Source organism: Hemiscyllium ocellatum, chromosome 25 (assembly GCF_020745735.1).
Source record: "Hemiscyllium ocellatum isolate sHemOce1 chromosome 25, sHemOce1.pat.X.cur, whole genome shotgun sequence".
NCBI lineage: Eukaryota > Metazoa > Chordata > Chondrichthyes > Orectolobiformes > Hemiscylliidae > Hemiscyllium > Hemiscyllium ocellatum.
The window spans coordinates 49,892,791-49,910,363 of NC_083425.1; the positions used below are offsets into that span (position 1 = coordinate 49,892,791).

The window sequence follows — 17,573 nt, forward strand, 5'->3', positions numbered from 1 at the left end:
TTAGTAATATATATAAATGATTTGGATGAAAATGTAGGTGGTCTGATTATTAAACTCACAGACATGAAAATTGGAGGAGTTGTGGATAGGAGCAAGGTTGTGAAAGGGTACAACATGACATAGATCATTTAGAAAGTTGGCTGGTGAAGTGAACAGATGGTGTTTGACCTGAACAAATGTGAGGTGATGCATTTTGGGAGGTCAGATGCAAGAGGACAGTATACTGTAAATAGTTGGACCCCTAGCTAGGAGCATTGATATACAGTGAGATCTTGGGTGCAAGTCCATATTTCCCTGGAAGTGGCAACACGTGGATAAGGTGGTAAAGAAGGCATGTCTTCATTTGTCAGGCCACAGATTATGAAAGTTGGCAAGCCATAAAAAACTTTAGTTAGGCCACATTTGGAGTATTGCTAGTTCTGGTAGTCACATTATACAAAGAATGTGGAGGCTTTATAAAAAGGGTGTAAAAAAGGTTTACCAGGATGTTGCCTGGTTTAGAGCATATTAACTATAAGAAGAGGTTGGACAAATTTAGATCATTTTCACTGACTGACATGAGGGAGGCTCTCAAATATCTGATAATGAGTTCAGAGGCATTATGTTCCTGTTAGAGTGAAGGGTGAGGCTGGTAAGAGTAGGGAATAATTGATGTATAATGATATTGAGGTTCTAAATCTTCGGGTCTGGAAACACTGCAATACCAAGCTGATACATGGAGAGGACAGAGCAAGCCCTTAAGCCATCTCCCTGCTCCAAAAATGCATTTAATACAAACATTCCCACCTTCGGGAGATATCAGCGATTAAACTGATAAGAACAGAAACTACACATATTCCAAGCCAAAAGAATGTGCAGCCCTCCACTCCCTCCGCTCCAATCCCAACCTCACCATCAAACCGGCAGACAAGGGAGGCGCGGTAGTAGTTTGGTGCACCGACCTTTATACCGCTGAGGCCAAACGCCAGCTTGCGGACGCCTCCTCTTATCGCCCCCTTGACCACGACCCCACCTCCCACCACCAAACCATCATCTCCCAGACCATCCATAACCTCATCACCTCAGGGGATCTCCCATCCACCGCCTCCAACCTCATAGTCCCACAACCCCGCACTGCCCGTTTCTACCTCCTGCCCAAAATCCACAAACCTGACTTCCCCGGCCAACCCATTGTCTCAGCCTGCTCCTGCCCCACCGAACTCATCTCCGCGTACCTCGACACGGTTCTGTCCCCTTTAGTCCAAGAACTCCCCACCTACGTTCGGGACACCACCCACGCCCTCCACCTCCTCCAGGATTTTCGCTTCCCCGGTCCCCAACGCCTTATTTTCACGATGGACATCCAGTCCCTGTAAACCTCCATCCCCCATCACGAAGGACTCAAAGCCCTCCGCTTCTTCCTTTCCCGCCCCACCAACCAGTACCCTTCCACTGACACTCTCCTTCGACTGACTGAACAGGTCCTCACCCTGAATAACTTCTCTTTTCAATCCTCCCACTTCCTCCAAAATAAAGGAGTTGCCATGGGCACCTGCATGGGCCCCAGCTATGCCTGTCTCTTCGTAGGATATGTGGAACAGTCCATCTTCCGCAACTACACTGGCACCACCCCCCACCTTTTCCTCCACTACATCGATGACTGTATCGGCGCTGCCTCGTGCTCCCACGAGGAGGTTGAACAGTTCATCAACTTTACTAACACATCAAATCCCGACCTCAAATGCACCTGGACTGTCTCAGACTCCTCCCTCCCCTTCCTAGACCTTTCCATTTCTATCTCGGGCGACCGACTCAACACAGACATCTACTATAAACCGACTGACTCCCACAGCTACCTGGACTACACCTCCTCTCACCCTGCCCCCTGTAAAAACTCCATCCCATATTCCCAATTCCTTCGTCTCCGCCGCATCTGCTCGCAGGAGGACCAGTTCCAATACCGCACAGCCCAGATGGCCTCCTTCTTCAAGGACCGCAGATTCCCCCCAGACGTGATCGACGATGCCCTCCACCGCATTTCCTCCACTTCCCACTCCTCCACCCTTGAGCCCCGCTCCTCCAACCGCCACCAAGACAGAACCCCACTGGTTCTCACCTACCACCCCACCAACCTCCATATACAACGTATCATCTGCCGTCATTTCCGCCACCTCCAAATGGACCCCACTACCAGGGATATATTTCCCTCCCCTCCCCTATCAGTGTTCCGCAAAGACCACTCCCTTCGTGACTCCCTCGTCAGGTCCACACCCCCCACCAACCCAACCTCCACTCCCGGCACCTTTCCCTGCAACCGCAGGAAATGTAAAACTTGCGCCCACACCTCCTCCCTCACTTCCCTCCAAGGCCCCAAGGGATCCTTCCATATCCACCACAAGTTCACCTGTACCTCCACACACATCATCTATTGCATCCGCTGCACCCGATGTGGCCTCCTCTATATTGGGGAGACGGGTCGCTTAATTACAGAACGCTTCAGAGAACACCTCTGGGACGCCCGGACCAACCAACCCAACCACCCCGTGGCTCAACACTTTAACTCTCCCTCCCACTCCTCCCACATGCAGGTCCTTGGACTCCTCCACCGGCAGAACATAACAACACGACGGCTGGAGGAGGAGCGCCTCATCTTCCGCCTGGGAACCCTCCAACCACAAGGAATGAACTCAGATTTCTCCAGTTTCCTCATTTCCCCTCCCCCCACCTTGTCTCAGTCGGTTCCCTCAACTCAGCACCGCCCTCCTAACCTGCAATCCTCTTCCTGACCTCTCCGCCCCCACCCCACTCCGGCCTATCACCCTCACCTTGACCTCCTTCCACCTATCCCACCTCCATCGCCCCTCCCCCAAGTCCCTCCTCTCTACCTTTTATCTTAGCCTGCCTGGCACACTCTCCTCATTCCTGATGAAGGGCTTATGCCCGAAACGTCGAATTTCCTGTTCCTTGGATGCTGCCTAACCTGCTGTGCTTTAACCAGCAACACATTTTCAGCTATTGAGGTTCTAGTCAAGAACAAGAAAGAATCATATCTTAGATATAGACAACTGGGATCAAGTGAATCTAAAGAGTATGGGGGCATTATTTAGAAGGAAAATAGGGGATATGAGATAGCTTTGGCAGAAAAGGATAATCCAAAGAGATTCTACAAGTATGTTCATTGCAAAAGAGCAATTGGAGAATAGGGCCCCTTAAAAATCAACAAGGTCATCTGTGCGTTGAAGATCAGGTGGCGGGAGAGATATTAAATGAATATTTCCATCAGTTTTTTTTACTGTGGAAAAAAATGGAGTTAGAGAACTCAGGGAAATAAATATTGATTTTTTGAAAACAGTTCACATTATAGAAGAGGGAGTGCTGGAGGTTTTAGCAAACATTACGGTGGATAAATCTCTGGCACCTGATCAGGTGTATCCCAGGATGTTGTGGGGCGTTAGGGAGGAAATTACAAAGACCTAGCAGAAATATTTGTATCATCTATAACCATGGGTGAGGTGACAGAGAACTGCAGGGTGGCTAATGTTGTGCCTTTATTTACAAAACACTGTAAGGGGTAGCCTGGGAACTGTGGATCTGTGAGCATGATATCGGTCGTGGATAAGTTGTTGGAAGTGATTCTGAAAGATAGGATTTATATGCATTTGGAGAGGCAAGAATAGATTAGGGATAGTCAGCATGGTTTTGTACAAGGGAAGATGTGTCTCACAAACTTGACTAAGTTTATTGAGGAAGCAGCCAAAAGATTGATGAGAGCAGAGCGGTAGACATTGTTTACATTGACTTTAAGAAACCCTTTGAAGGTTCCGCATGGTAATTAGTAAAGTTAGATTACATGGGATTCAGGAGAAGCTTGTCAATTGGATACAAACTTGGCTTGACAGTAGGAGACGGTGGTGCTGGAGGCCTGTGACTCAGCCGTGTTCCACAGGAATCGGTGCTGGATCCACCTTTGTTCATCATTTATACAAACAATTTGGATGAGAATTTAGGAGGCATAGTTAGTAAATTTATTGAAGACACCAAAATTGGTGGTGTATTGGACAGTGAAGAGGGCTATCTAAGATTACAAACTGATCTTGATCAATTGAGTGAACAGACTGAGGATGGCAGATGGAGTTTGGATAATACAAAGTGTTGCATTTAATAAAACAAACAAGGACAGGATATTTACAATTAACTGTAGTCCCTGGGTAGCACTGTAGATAGATCGATGGCTTCAGGTACATAATTCTTTGAAATTTGCTTCACAGGTCCATGTAGGTACCAACGACATAGGTAGAAAGAGGGATAGGGATGTAAGGCAGGATTTCAGGGAGCTAGGGTGGAAGATGAGAGATAGAACAGAGTTGTTATCCCTGGTTTGTTACCCATGCCACATGATAGCAAGGCCAGGAATAGGGAGAGATATCAGCTGAACACATGGCTGCGAGGATGGTGCGGGGGGAGGGCTTCAGGTTCTTGGATAATTGGGACTCACTCTGGGAAGGTGGGACTTGTACAAAACAGGATGGTCTTCACCAGAACCAGAGGGGTACTAATATCCTGGGTGGGAAATTTGCTGGTGCTATTTGGGTGTGTTTAAACTAGCTCAGCAGGGGGATGGGAACTTGAGCTGTAGCTGCAGTGCACAGGAGGATGAGAGTAGGAAGGACAGGGACAGGGACAGGATTTCAGGGTCACAGGAATGTGCTGGCAGACAGCGAAGTGGTTTGAAGTGTGTTTACTTCAATGCCAGAAGTATCTGAAATAAGGTAGGTGAGCTTGCAGCATGGATAGGTACCTGGGAGTTCGATGTTGTGGCTATTTTGGAGACATGGATAGAGCAGGGTCAGGAATGGATGTTGCAGGTTCAAGGGTTTAGATATTTCATTGAAAACAGGCAAGGCGATAAAAGAGGGGGAGGCATGGCCTTATTAGTCAAGGATAGTGTAACGGTGGCTGAGAGAACTTTTGACGAGGACTCGTCTACTGAGGTAGTGTGGGCTGAGGTTAGAAACAGGAGAGGAGAGGTCACACTGCTTGGAGTTTTTTATAGGCCTCCGCAGAGTTCCAGGGAGGTGGAGGAGAGGATTGGAAAAATTATTCTGGGTAGGAGTGAGAGGAACAGGGTGGTCATTATAAGGGCTTTGACTTCCCCAACATTGACTGGAAATGCTCTAACTCCAGTACGTCGGACGGATCAGTTTTTGTCCAATGTGTACAGGAGGGTTTCCTGACACAGTATGCCGAAGGACCGACAAGAGGGGAGGCAACCATGGATCTGGCGCTTGGTAACGAACCAGGCCAGGTGTTTGATTTAGTTGTAGGTGAGCACTTTGGACAGAGTGACCGTAATTCAGTTATGTTTAGTTTAGCGATAGAAAGGGATAAGCGCATGCCATAGGTCAAGTGTTATCGATGGGGCAAGGGCAATTATAATGCGATTAGGCAAGAATGGTGTAGCAGAATGCAGGTGATGCAGGCAATGGAAATGTGGAGCTGGTTTAAGGAACAGATATTGCGTGTCCTTGATAAGTATGTCCCTGTCAGGCAGGGAGGAAGTGATAAGGTAAGGGAACCGTGGTTTTCAACAGAAATTGCATCTCTTGTTAAGAAGAAGAAGGAGGCTTGTGTTGATGAGGCAAGATGGTACAGATAAAGCGATAGAGAGTTACAGATCAGCTAGGAAGGATTTAAAAAGAGAGTTAAGAAGAGCAAAGAGAGGACAAGAGCATTCGTTAGCAAATAGAATAAAGGAGAACCCTAAAGCTTTCTATAGGTATGTGAGGAATAAAAGGATGATTAGGGTAGGAATAGGGCCAATCAAAGACAGAAGTGGGAAGTTGAGTGTGGACCTTGTGGAGGTAGGAGAGGTGCTAAACGAACATTTCTCATTGGTTTTCACTCAGGAAAAGGAGACTTTTGTAGAGGAGAAGAATGAGGTACGAGATTTTAGACTAGAAAGGATTGAGGTTAGTTACGAACAGGTGTTATCAATTCTAGAAGGAGTGAAAGTAGACAAGTCCCGTAGGCCGGATAGGATTTATCTGAGGATTCTCTGGGAAGCGAGGGAGGAGATAGCAGAGCCTTTGGCTTTGATCTTTGAGTCGTCATTGTCTACAGGTTTGGTAACAGAGGACTGGAGGATTGTAAATGTGCCCTTGTTCAAGAAGGACAGTAGAGATGACCCAGGTAATTATAGACCAATGAGCCTTACTTCTGTTGTAGGAAAGGTTTTGGAAAGGATTATAAGAGATAAGATTTATAATCATCTAGCAGTCAACAATTTGATTTCAGATAGTCAACATGGTTTCGTCAAGGGCAGGTCGTGTCTCACAAACCTCATTGAGTTTTTTGAGAAGGTGACCAAGCATGTAGATGAGGGTAGGGCAGTTGACATGGTATACGTGAACTTCAATGAAGCCTTTGATAAGGTTCCACATGGTAGGCTGTTTGAGAAAATGTAGAGGCATGGAATTGAGAGTGATTTAGCAGTTTGTATTAGAAACTGGCTTTCTGAAAGAAGGCAGCAATTAGTGGTTGATGGAAAATATTCAGCCTGAAGTCTGGTTACTAGTGGTGTGCCACAAGGGTCTGTTTTGGGACCACTGTTATTTGTCATTTTCATATCTGACTTATACACAGGTATAGGTGGATGGATTAGCAAATTTGCAGATGACACTAAGGTCGGTGGAGTAGTGGACAGTATGGAAGAATGTTACAGGTTGCAGAGGGACTTGGATAAACTGCAGAATTGGGCTGAGAGGTGGCAAATGGAGTTCAATGCAACTAAATGTGAGGTGATGCATTTTGAGAAGAATAACAGGAAGGCAGAGTACTGATTCAATGGAAAGATTATTGGATGTGCAGAGGGATCTTGGAGTTCATGTACATAGATCCCTGAAATTTGCCACCCAGGTTGATAGTGCTGTTAAGAAGGCATACGATGTGTTAGGTTTCATTCGTAGTGGGATTGAGTTCTGGACCCGTAATATCATTCTGCAACCATACAAAACACTAGTGTGGCCACACTTGGAATATTGTGTACAGTTCTGGCTGCCATATTTCAAGAAAGATGTGGAAGCATTGGAAAAAGTGCAGAGACAATTTACCAGGATGTTGCCTGGTATGGAGGGAAGATCTTATGAGGAAAGGCTGAGAGACTTGAATCTGTTCTCATTGGCAAGAAGAAGGCTAAGAGGGCATTTGATAGAGACATACAAGATGATCAGAGGATTAGATAGGGTAAACAGTGAAAGTCTTTTTTCTAGGATAATGACATCAGTGTGTGCAAGGGGGCACAACTACAAATTGAGGGGTGATAAGGTTTAAGACAGATGTCAGAGGCAAGTTCTTTACACCGCGATTGGCAAGGGCATGTAATGCCCTACCTACTAATGTGGTCAACTCAGCCACATTAGGGAGATTTAAACAATCCTTAGATAAGCACATGGATGATGGGATAGTGTAGGGGGACAAGCTGAGAATAGTTCACAGGTCAACACTGTATTGTTCTATGTTCTAGGTAGACAGGGTAATTAAGAAGATATTTAGCATGCTTGCTTTCTTTGTTTGAACTTTTGAGTATAGGAGTTGGGGCGTCATGTTGAGGTTGTACAGGATGTTGGTGAGGCCTTTCCTGGAGGACTGTGTGCAGTTTAATTACCCTGCTATAGGAAGGATACTGTTAAATTGGAGACAGTTCAGTAAAGATTTACCAGGATATTGCAGGACTAGAGGGTTTGAGTTATTAAAAATAAGGCTGGCTAGACTAGGACGTTTTTCATTGAAACATATGAGGTTGGGGTGATTGCCAGAGGAAGTGATGAATTGTTAGAAAGTTTAAAAAACATTTGGATAAGTACATGAATAAGGAAGATTTGGAGGGATATGGGCCAAATGCAGGCAAGTGGGACTTGTTTTGCCTGGGAACATGATCGGTGTGCACTGGTTGGACCGAAAGGTCTCTTTCCTTGTTGTGCAGCCCTATGATTCTAGAGTGTCAGAAGCTAAGGGACTACCTGATAGAAGTGTCTGAAATTATGAGACATGGTTAGGGTGGATAGTCAGTATTTTATCCCCCAGGGTAGAAAGGTCAAATCCTAAGGGGTTTGGTGTTAGGTGAGAGGTGAAGTTAGAGAAGATATGCAAGAAACATTTTTCACACAGAGAATGGTAGGTGCCTGAAACACATTGACAGGCGAGGCGGGAGAAGCAGATACAGGAGCAAAGTTTAAGAAACATTTAGACACACACATAAACAGGCAGAATATAGGGGAATAAAGATATTGTGTGGGCTGATGGGATTAGTTTAGAATGGCATTATAGTCAGTGCAGATGTGGTCAATTCATCGTACATCCCACATGACCTTAAGTATGTTTCCTTTTTCCTCTAAGCCAGTCTCACAATTTCACCTGTCATCCATGGTTTCCTACTCTTGTCATTTCTATCCCTCATTTTCACAGGGACATGTCTGTCTTGCACTCTAGTTAACCTCTCTTTAAAAGCCTCCCACATATCAAGTGTGGATTCACCTTCAAACAGCTGCTCCCAATCCACATTCTCCAGCTCCTGCCAAATTTTGCTCTAGTTGGCCTTGGCCCAGTTTAGCACTCTTCCTTTAGGATCCACTCTCATCTTTGTTGATGAGTATTCTAAAACTTGCAGAAATGTGATCACTATTCCCAAAATAATCCCCTACTGAAACTTCAACCACCTGGCCGGGCTCCCTCCCCTGCACCAGGTCCAGTCTGGCCCCTTCCCGAGTTGGACTATTTACATACTGCTCTAGAAAACCCTCCTGGATGCTCCTTACAAGCTCTGCTCCATCTAGAGCTCTAATACTAAGTGAATTCCAGTCAATTTTGGGAGAATTAAAATCTCCTATCACCATCATCATCCTGTTGTTCCTACATTTTTCCATCATCTGTTTATATATTTTTGCCTCTATCTCCTGCTCGCTGTTGGGAGGGCTGTAGTGCAGCCCCAACATTGTTTTACTGCACCCTTCCTATTTCTGAGCTCTGCCGTATTGCCTCACTGCATAGTGCCCTCCTTCAAGCACAGCTGTGATACCCTCTCTGACCAGTAATGCAACTTCTCCACCCCTTTTACCTCCCTCTCTATCCTGTCTGAAGCAGCTACATCTGGGATATTTAGTTGCCAACCTTGCCCTTCCCTCAACCAAGTCTCAGTAATGGCAATCACACTATTCTCTCAGATACTAATCCAAGCCCAAAGTTCATCTGCCTTACCCACTACATTTCTCGCATTAAAACAAATACACCTCAGACCATCTGTCCCTTTGCATTCATCTGCTCCCTGCCTACTCTTCCCCTTAGTCACGCTGAGTTAATTATCTAGTTCCTTACAGGCTTTAGTTACTGCTTCCTTACTGTCCACTAACCTCCTCATTTGTTTCCATCCCTCTGTTACATTAGTTTAAACCCTTCCCAACAGCATTAGCAAAAGCACCCCCCAAAGACATTGGTTCCAGTTTGGCCCAGGTGTAGACTGTCCAATTTATAATAGTCCCACCTCCCCCAAAACTGGTCCCAATGTCCCAAAAATCTGAACCCCCTCCCCTGCACCATCTCTCAAGCCATTCATTCATCCTGCCCCTTCTTTCATTTCTATTCTGACCAGCACTTTGCTTGGTAGCAATCCTGAGATTACGATCTCTGAGGTCCTTCGTTTTAACTTGGCTCCTTAACTCCCTAAATTCAGCTTGTAGGACCCCATCCCATTTTTTACCCATATCATTGGTTCTATATGCATCCGCTGTTCAACTGACTGTTCATCCTCTCCCTTCAGAATGTTCTGCAGCCGATCTGAGACATCTCTGACCCGTGCACATAGGAGGCAAAATACCATTTGGGAGTCTCGTTTTCGACCACAGAAATGCCTATTTACTCCCCCTACAATTGAATCCCCTATGACTATAGCCCTTCCTCTCTTTTTCCCACCCTTCTGTACAGCAGAACCAGCCACAGTGCCATGAACTTGGCTACTGCTGCCTTTCCCTGCTGAGCCAACTCCCTTGGAGAGAGAGGACCGCGAGACATCTACACTGCCTTCCTGCTGTTTTTCTGCCTTTTGATCACCCATTCCTTTTCTCCCTTAGCAATCCTAATCTGCAGTTTGACCAATTCACTAAACATGCTATCCACGACCTCCTCAGCAACACAGCTGCTTCAAGGTGAGTCCATCTACAACTCCAGAGCTGTCATGTGGTCTAACAAGAGCTGCACCTGGACACACTTCCTGCACGTGAAGGAGACAGGGACATCAGCCACGTCCCTGACTTCCCACATTGAGGAAGAGCAGCATAACACAGGTCTGGGATCTCCTGCCATTTTTATTCTTAAGCTTAACTTGGTCCAACTATAAAATCAAATAGTAGATAGATGAAATTTTAAAAATTGGCTTGCCTCATTTCCTAGGATGAGATTATTGAATTTTTGGAGGATATAACCAAAAAGATTGATGAGGGTAGAGCAGTAGATGTTATCTACATGGACTTTAATAAAGCCTCTGACAAGATTCTACATGGTAGATGCATCAATAAAGTTATATCCCATGGGATTCAGGGAGAGCTTGCCAATTGGATATAAAATTAGCTTTATGTTGGATACAGAGGGTGGTGGCGGTGGAGGGTTGTTTTTCGGACTAGAGGCCTGTGACTAACAGTGTTCCACAGGGATCAGTGCTGGGCCCACTTTTGTTTGTCATTTATATAAATGATTTGAAATGAGAATTAAGAGGCATGGTTAGTAAGTTTGCAGATGACACCAGAATTTGCGATATAGTTGACAGTGAAGGAAGTTATCTAAGATTATAATGGGATCTTGATCCATTAGATCAATGGGCTGAGGAGTGGCAGATGGAGTTAATTTGGATAAATGTGAGGTGTTGCGTTTTGGCAAAATAAACAAGGGCAGGCTGTATACAGATCATGGTAGGGCCTTGGGTAGTTATATTGAAAAGAAAGACGTAGAGATTTGGGTACTTAGTTCTTTGAAAGTTGAGTCACAGATGGTTAAAACAACATGGTTAAGAAGGCATTTAGCACACTTGTCTTCATTACTCAGCTAGATGTCATGTGCAGATTGTACAGGAAGAATGTTGTTGAGGCCTTGTTTTGTACAGCTCTGGTCATCCCGCTATATAAAGAATATTTTTAAATTGAAGAGGGTTTTCAGAAAAGATTTATCAGAATGTTGCCGGGATTAGAGGGCTTGCGTAGTCGAGAGAGGCTGGATAGGCTGGGACTTTTGTCACTGGAGTGTAGGAGTTTGAAGTGTGACCTTATAGAGGTTTATAAGATCTTGAGGGGTATAGATAAAGTGAATAACAAAGGTCTTTTCCATGGGGTGGGTGAGTTCAAAACTAGAGGGCATAGGTTTAAGATAAGAGGTGAAAGATTTAAAAGAGAGGGGCAACTTTTTCATACAGATGGTGGTTCACACATGGAATGAACTGCCAGAAGAAGTGGAAGATGCAAGTACAGTTCATACATTTAAAAGACATTTGGTCAGGTACATAAATGGGAAAGGTTTAGAGGGATATGGGCCAAACGCAAGCAAGTGGGACTACTTTAGTTTGGGAAACTTGCTTGGCATGGACTAGCTGGACAGAAGAGTCTGTTTCCATACTGTATGACTCTATGAACTTAGCTCCCTTCCTGATAGGATTGAAATGTACTGTTCCAGAATGTTCTCATGCATGTGTTGCAGAAAAATCTCCCCTTCCCGTGCCCCACACTCTACTTTCTTCCTAGTCTGATTGAAATTGCAAACTATAACAACCCTACTTGTTCTGCAAGTTTCCATAACCTGCCTACAAATGCTCTCTTCTACCTCCTCCCCACTATTTGGAGGTTTATAATAAATACCCAAAAAGGTCACTGCTCCCTTCCTGGTTCTCACCTCCAAACATAAAGATTCTAACTCGGGAACTACATCTATTTCAAGAGCTATGATACTATCTTTAACCAAGATTGCTATATCTCCTCCTCTTTTATCCTCCATTTTTGTCTGAAGCATTGTAACCTGGAATGTTAGGTCCTGTCTGGCTTGAGCCACATTTCTGACAATGCTCCTATATCTTATCCCCCAGAGCAATTTCTGCTTCCAGTTCCCCAATGTTGTTCATTAATTCTGTGCATTTACATCGGTAAAACTTAATCCTGCCCTTACCTCTTCCTTGCCCATTGGAAGGCAGTAATGTCTTTGTTTGCTGCCACTACTCGAGCCTTCCCTCACTTCCTTTTCCCTGCTCCCCATCTTTTCTCCTTTGCACTTGATGTAACTTCCAAAACCAGACCCGATAGCCTTACAAATTGCAATCATACTTGCCTTACAGATTTAAATCCATCCCTGCTACACTCTATCAGCCATGAAATCTGTTCCATTACTGGTCAGGTAAAGCCAATCTCTTCTGAATTTGCTCCTTTCCCAAAACTAATCCCAATGTCCCAAAAATCTAAACTCCTCCCTTCTACACCATCCTTCAAGACACACAATTATCTTCCTGATCTGTCTTTGCCTCAATGGTGAGACTCATGGTACAGGTAGTATTTCTGAGATCACTGCCCTGGAGGTCCTGCGTTTCAACCTATTCCCTAACTCCCGAAACTGATTCTGCAAGACCCCCAAGCTGTTCTTCCTTGTATTGTTTGTCCCCACATAAACCACCAGTTGCTCACCCTCCCAAATCCTTGAACCTAGGAGGCAACAGACCCAATCTAGCTGCAGACTAGATTGTTTTTCCTTTGAACTATTGAGCCACCTATTATGACCACTTAGACGAGGAAGAATATTCTGGCAACGGAGGGAGTACAACAAAGGTTTACCAGACTGATTCCTGGGATGGCAGTACAAATTGAATCAATTGGGATTATATACATTGGAGTTTAGAATGGGTGTGGAGGGGGTGACCTTGTAGAAGCCTGTGAAATTCTACAGGACCATACAGCTTCAACATAGAATGTTCCGAATGATGAGGAGTCTGGAACTAGAAAGTGGGGTGGCGGAGGGGGAGGTACAAGATATGGTAGGCCATTTTATTGAGCTTGTGGAATATTCTGCCTGAGAAATCTGTTGAGGCCAAAACATCGAATGTTTTTGAGAAGGTGTTAGATCTATTTCTTAGGGCTAAAGGGATCAAAGGGTATGGGGAGAAAGTGACAACAGGGACTGGTTTGGACGATCAGACATGATCATATTGAATGGTGGATCAGGCTTGAAGGGTCAAAAGAGCTACTCCTGCTCTATGTTTCTACCACTGTCAATGATCCATGCACATATATATTCAAATCCCTCTGCTCCTGCTGATATATTGTACCTCCTATTTTGTGTTTTCTGTCCATGTCATTCCTACCAATTCCTGATGAAGGGCTTTTGCCCTAAACATTGATTTTCCTGCTCATCGGATGCTGCCTGACCTGCAGTGCATTTCCAGCACCACACTCTCGACTCTAATCTCCAGCATCTGCAGTACCCACCTTCACCTATTCCTATCAAAATGCAGAACCTCATACTTCTTTGCACTGAACTTCATCTGGCACCTATCTACCCACTGCATCAACTTGTCTATGTTCGTTTGGAGTTCCACAACATCCTCATACTTTACATTTCTAAACTTTGTTTCTTTCAAACATTGAGTTTGTCCCCTGCCCATCAAAATTATGATCATTAATGTGTCAGGAAAAGTAAGCACTACTACTGTAGAACTCCATAAGTTTACCTCTATTCTGAAAAATATCCATTTCTTGGTGTTCAGCCAGCCAGTTGTGAGATATTGTGTTGAATTCCTTTTGAACGTCTATGTACTCTATATCAATAACATCACCCTCACTGACCCTTTCTGTTAACTCTTCTAAAAATCTCCAGCAAGTTAATTAAACATGATTGACCTTTAGAAAGTCATGCTAATCTTCCTGATTATTTAGCTTACATTAACTTTATCTTTGAATTACTTTATTAAATTGACCCTGATTTTACCTTTATCCTGGTGTTCCTCAATTAAATATTTCTTTACTTCTAAAATGCTTGCTAATTAATGGTAATTTATAGTTAGTTCCTAACAGATCTTTTTTACCCACCAATTGCTTATTTTTTTGAATTATCACTTTTTGCCACTCTCCTTTTGAAGTTTCTGAGGCTGAATTATGTGCTTCTTGGACTCTGTTGAGGCCTTGACCTCAATTTATAGTCTCTCTGCTCTGAGTTGCTCCACTTTCCCTTCACTGCATCATAGAACCCCTACAGTGTGGAAATAGACCATTCACACCATCAAATCCACACCAGCCCTCCAAAGAGCATCCCACCCAGACCCACCCCTTGCCCTATGCCTGTAACCCTGCATTTCCCACAGCTAAGCCACCTACTGCACATCCCTGAAATTTATGGGCAATTTAGCACGGCCAGTCCACCTAACCTGCACATCTTCGGACTGTAGGAGGAAACCCACAGACAGCAGGAGAATGTGCAAACTCCACTGCTTCCAGATCAAACGTTGTCACGATGCAATGAGAGGTTTACAATATCAATATTTTGCATACAGTATAATTACTTTTAGGCGCAATGACGATTCTGCAGGAGAATGAGGTAGCCCCTTATTGCACAGCAAGATTCCATGGAACAAGGCGTTAAGTTTGGAATTTTAGCTAAAGCATCGATTACTCCTTAAATGATGGCATCAAATCTTTAATATTGCCCTAAATCACTTTAACTGTAACTTTAAAGGTAACATCTGTTTCTTGCCTCATTAGAAATCTATAATTCTGCAATAGCCAGAAGTTGTTGCTTTATTTAAGCAAAACACTGATTGAATACATGTACCAGATTGTCATAGAGTACAGTATACACCATAGAACTAAAATAAAACTAGAGGTTAATGTGCATCCATAATATAAGGTGAAATAGATCAGATATATGCTGTTACCTAAATAGTTTTATTTATGAAACAAAACAACCATAAAGAGCCCCACTGCATATCCTTTAGGCAGGGAGAAACAAAAAATATGTCTAATGGTTGGCGTCAGATCTGAATGTATGATATGGGACAGCTGCCAAAAACTGCTTCACATGGATTACTCTGACTTTCTGAAATTATTGAAGAACATTCTGATGCACAAGGCCTTTTTTTAAAGATCAGAGATTCCCTACAGTGTGGAAACAGGTCCTTCGGCCCAACAAGTCCAAATCGATCCTCTGAAGAGCAACCCACCCAGACCCATTCCCCTACCCAACCCCTGACTAATGCACCTAACACTATGGGCAATTTAGCATGGCCAATTCACCTGACCTGCACATTTTTGGACTGTGGGAGGAAACCGGAGCATCCGAAGGAAACCCACGCAGACACAGGGAGAAAGTGCAAACCCCACACAGATGACAGTGACCCAAGGTGGGAATCAAACCCAGGTCCCTGGTGGTGTGAGGCAGCAGTGCTAACCGCTGAGCCACCATGCTGCCTCCTGGGTAGTTTTGAAGCATTAAATGTTAGGAATGATAAATAAGAAGAAACTTCCACTATAAAGCACAGGAGTATGTGTCAACGAGATTATGAAATAGCAGTGGCTATTCAGCCCATCTGTTCTTTCTCTGCTATTCAAAAAGAACATGGCTGATTTGATTCCACCCTTAATTCCACTTTCCTGCTGGTCCATCCATATTCATTTTGATCAAAAATCTAATTCAGTCTTGAAAAAGACAGATTTTTTGATCTACAATATAACTTAGTAACTTATTTGCTGAAACAACAATCTTATCAATTAGAAAATAACTCAAATCTGAATAAATCACCAAACTAGGCGGGTACTTTTTTTCCTTCCACAGACACTGCCAGACCTCCTGAGTTCTTCCAGCATGTGTTTACTTTTTCAGATCTCTGCAGTATTTTGCTTTAACTTTTTTTTATAAAGAACTGGAAGACCACTTAGATTGATTAAAGAATTATTCCCTTGGATTGAAAAAAATGCCAGTGTTTGTCCAGTAGTTAAGAGGAAGCAAGAGTATTTAGTGGGGAAGTTACTGTAAACTGTTGTTAGGGACAGCCATTTGGGTAAATATGAACTGATCAGAGAGAGCTGGATCTGTAATGATTGTTGTCCAATTAATTTATTTTAATTTTTGAAAATATTAAGGGTGCATGTTATTTTCAGACGGCATTCCATATATCTCCGCATTAGACCTAATAAAGGTCTAAAGCATATGAAATTAGGGCAACTTTTTACCATGCATTGGACATTGATTAGGTGTTAGGATACGAGATTACGGATATAGGTATTGTAGCCCATTTGTCAGTATATGGCTCATGGTGTTCATTAATATATTTACAAATGACCTGAATAAAGAAGTAGCTAGTCCCATATCCAAGTTCAATGAGATCACAAAGATGGTCACACTCAAAAGCATAGATGGGAATAGAAAGTTGCAAAGGGACATTGATAAATATGAACAGGTAAAACTGCAGGAGCTACAGTGAAATCATCTACTTTGAACCTTTAAAGATGGATCAGAGTATTTTTCTATTGTTCTGAAAGTTATCGAGAACCTGTGTGAGTGAGACAAAACCATTTCTCCTCTGTCTGTAGCCATTGAAATGGTGAATCATGCAATCTTCCTCCAACATCCCAGCCTCGTTTTCCAGCTTGGTAGAACTGCACTTGCCTAGTTTATTGTGCATTATCCATCCAGCCAAAGAATCACTCACCATGACTGCTTCTTCATGCCTGCATCATTGCCTTCAGTGTCTCCCAAGGAGTGGAGTTTGTTTTCACGTGTATACTGATGACAGCTAACACTAACTGAATCACCCCTACTCTCATATCTGTCACTCTTCAGCGGTTTATCTGACATCCAGTACCGGATGGACAGGGATTTTCTCCAATTAAATATTCAGAAGCCTAAAGCCAATGCCTTCTATCCCTGCCATAAACCCCAGCTAATAATTAATTCCAATCTTCTCTCTGGAAGCTGAATGAGTTAGTGTCATTTTTCACTCAAACATTAGCTTCCGACCACTCTATCATCATAACACCCAAATCCATGTTTGTTTCTTCTAGACTTGACTATCTCATGGTCTAGCTAGCTACCTGTCACAAACTTAGTTTCCTCCACCTACTTCACTCCACAGTCGTCACCCTGCTTTCACATCCCTTGTCCTAATTCCTCCCTAACTCTCGAATCTACTCTAACCTCACAACCCTAACTTATAAGGTGTTACTCCAACTTTAGGCTTTGAAATCTCTTATTTCATTAAGACTCCTTTCACAACCAACGTCTTTGGTCAAACTGTTTGCTACCTACTCAAGCATCTCTTTATTTGTCCAATATTTTATTTAGCTCTGCAATACTTTAGCAGAACTCGGGCAGCACGGTGATTAGCACTGCTGCCTCACAGCGCCTGAGACCCAGATTCAATTCCCGACTCAGGTGACTGTCTGTGGAGCTTGCACGTTCTCCCCGTGTCTGTGTGGGTTTCCTCCGGGTGCTCTGGTTTCCTCCCACAGTCCAAAGATGTGTGGGTCAGGTGAATTGGCTATGCTAAATTGCCCGTAGTGTTAGGTAAGGGGTAAATGTAGGGGTAT

The 17,573-nt window shown here is 43.8% G+C and overlaps 1 non-coding gene across 1 annotated transcript; it reads right to left on the reverse strand.

Annotated features, from left to right (window-relative positions):
* Positions 1-670: 670 nt before the first annotated feature.
* LOC132828053 (U2 spliceosomal RNA) lies at positions 671-862 on the reverse strand. Its single transcript, XR_009646075.1, has one exon. It is a non-coding gene; the product is annotated as a U2 spliceosomal RNA (small nuclear RNA).
* Between the last annotated feature and the right edge of the window lie 16,711 nt (positions 863-17,573).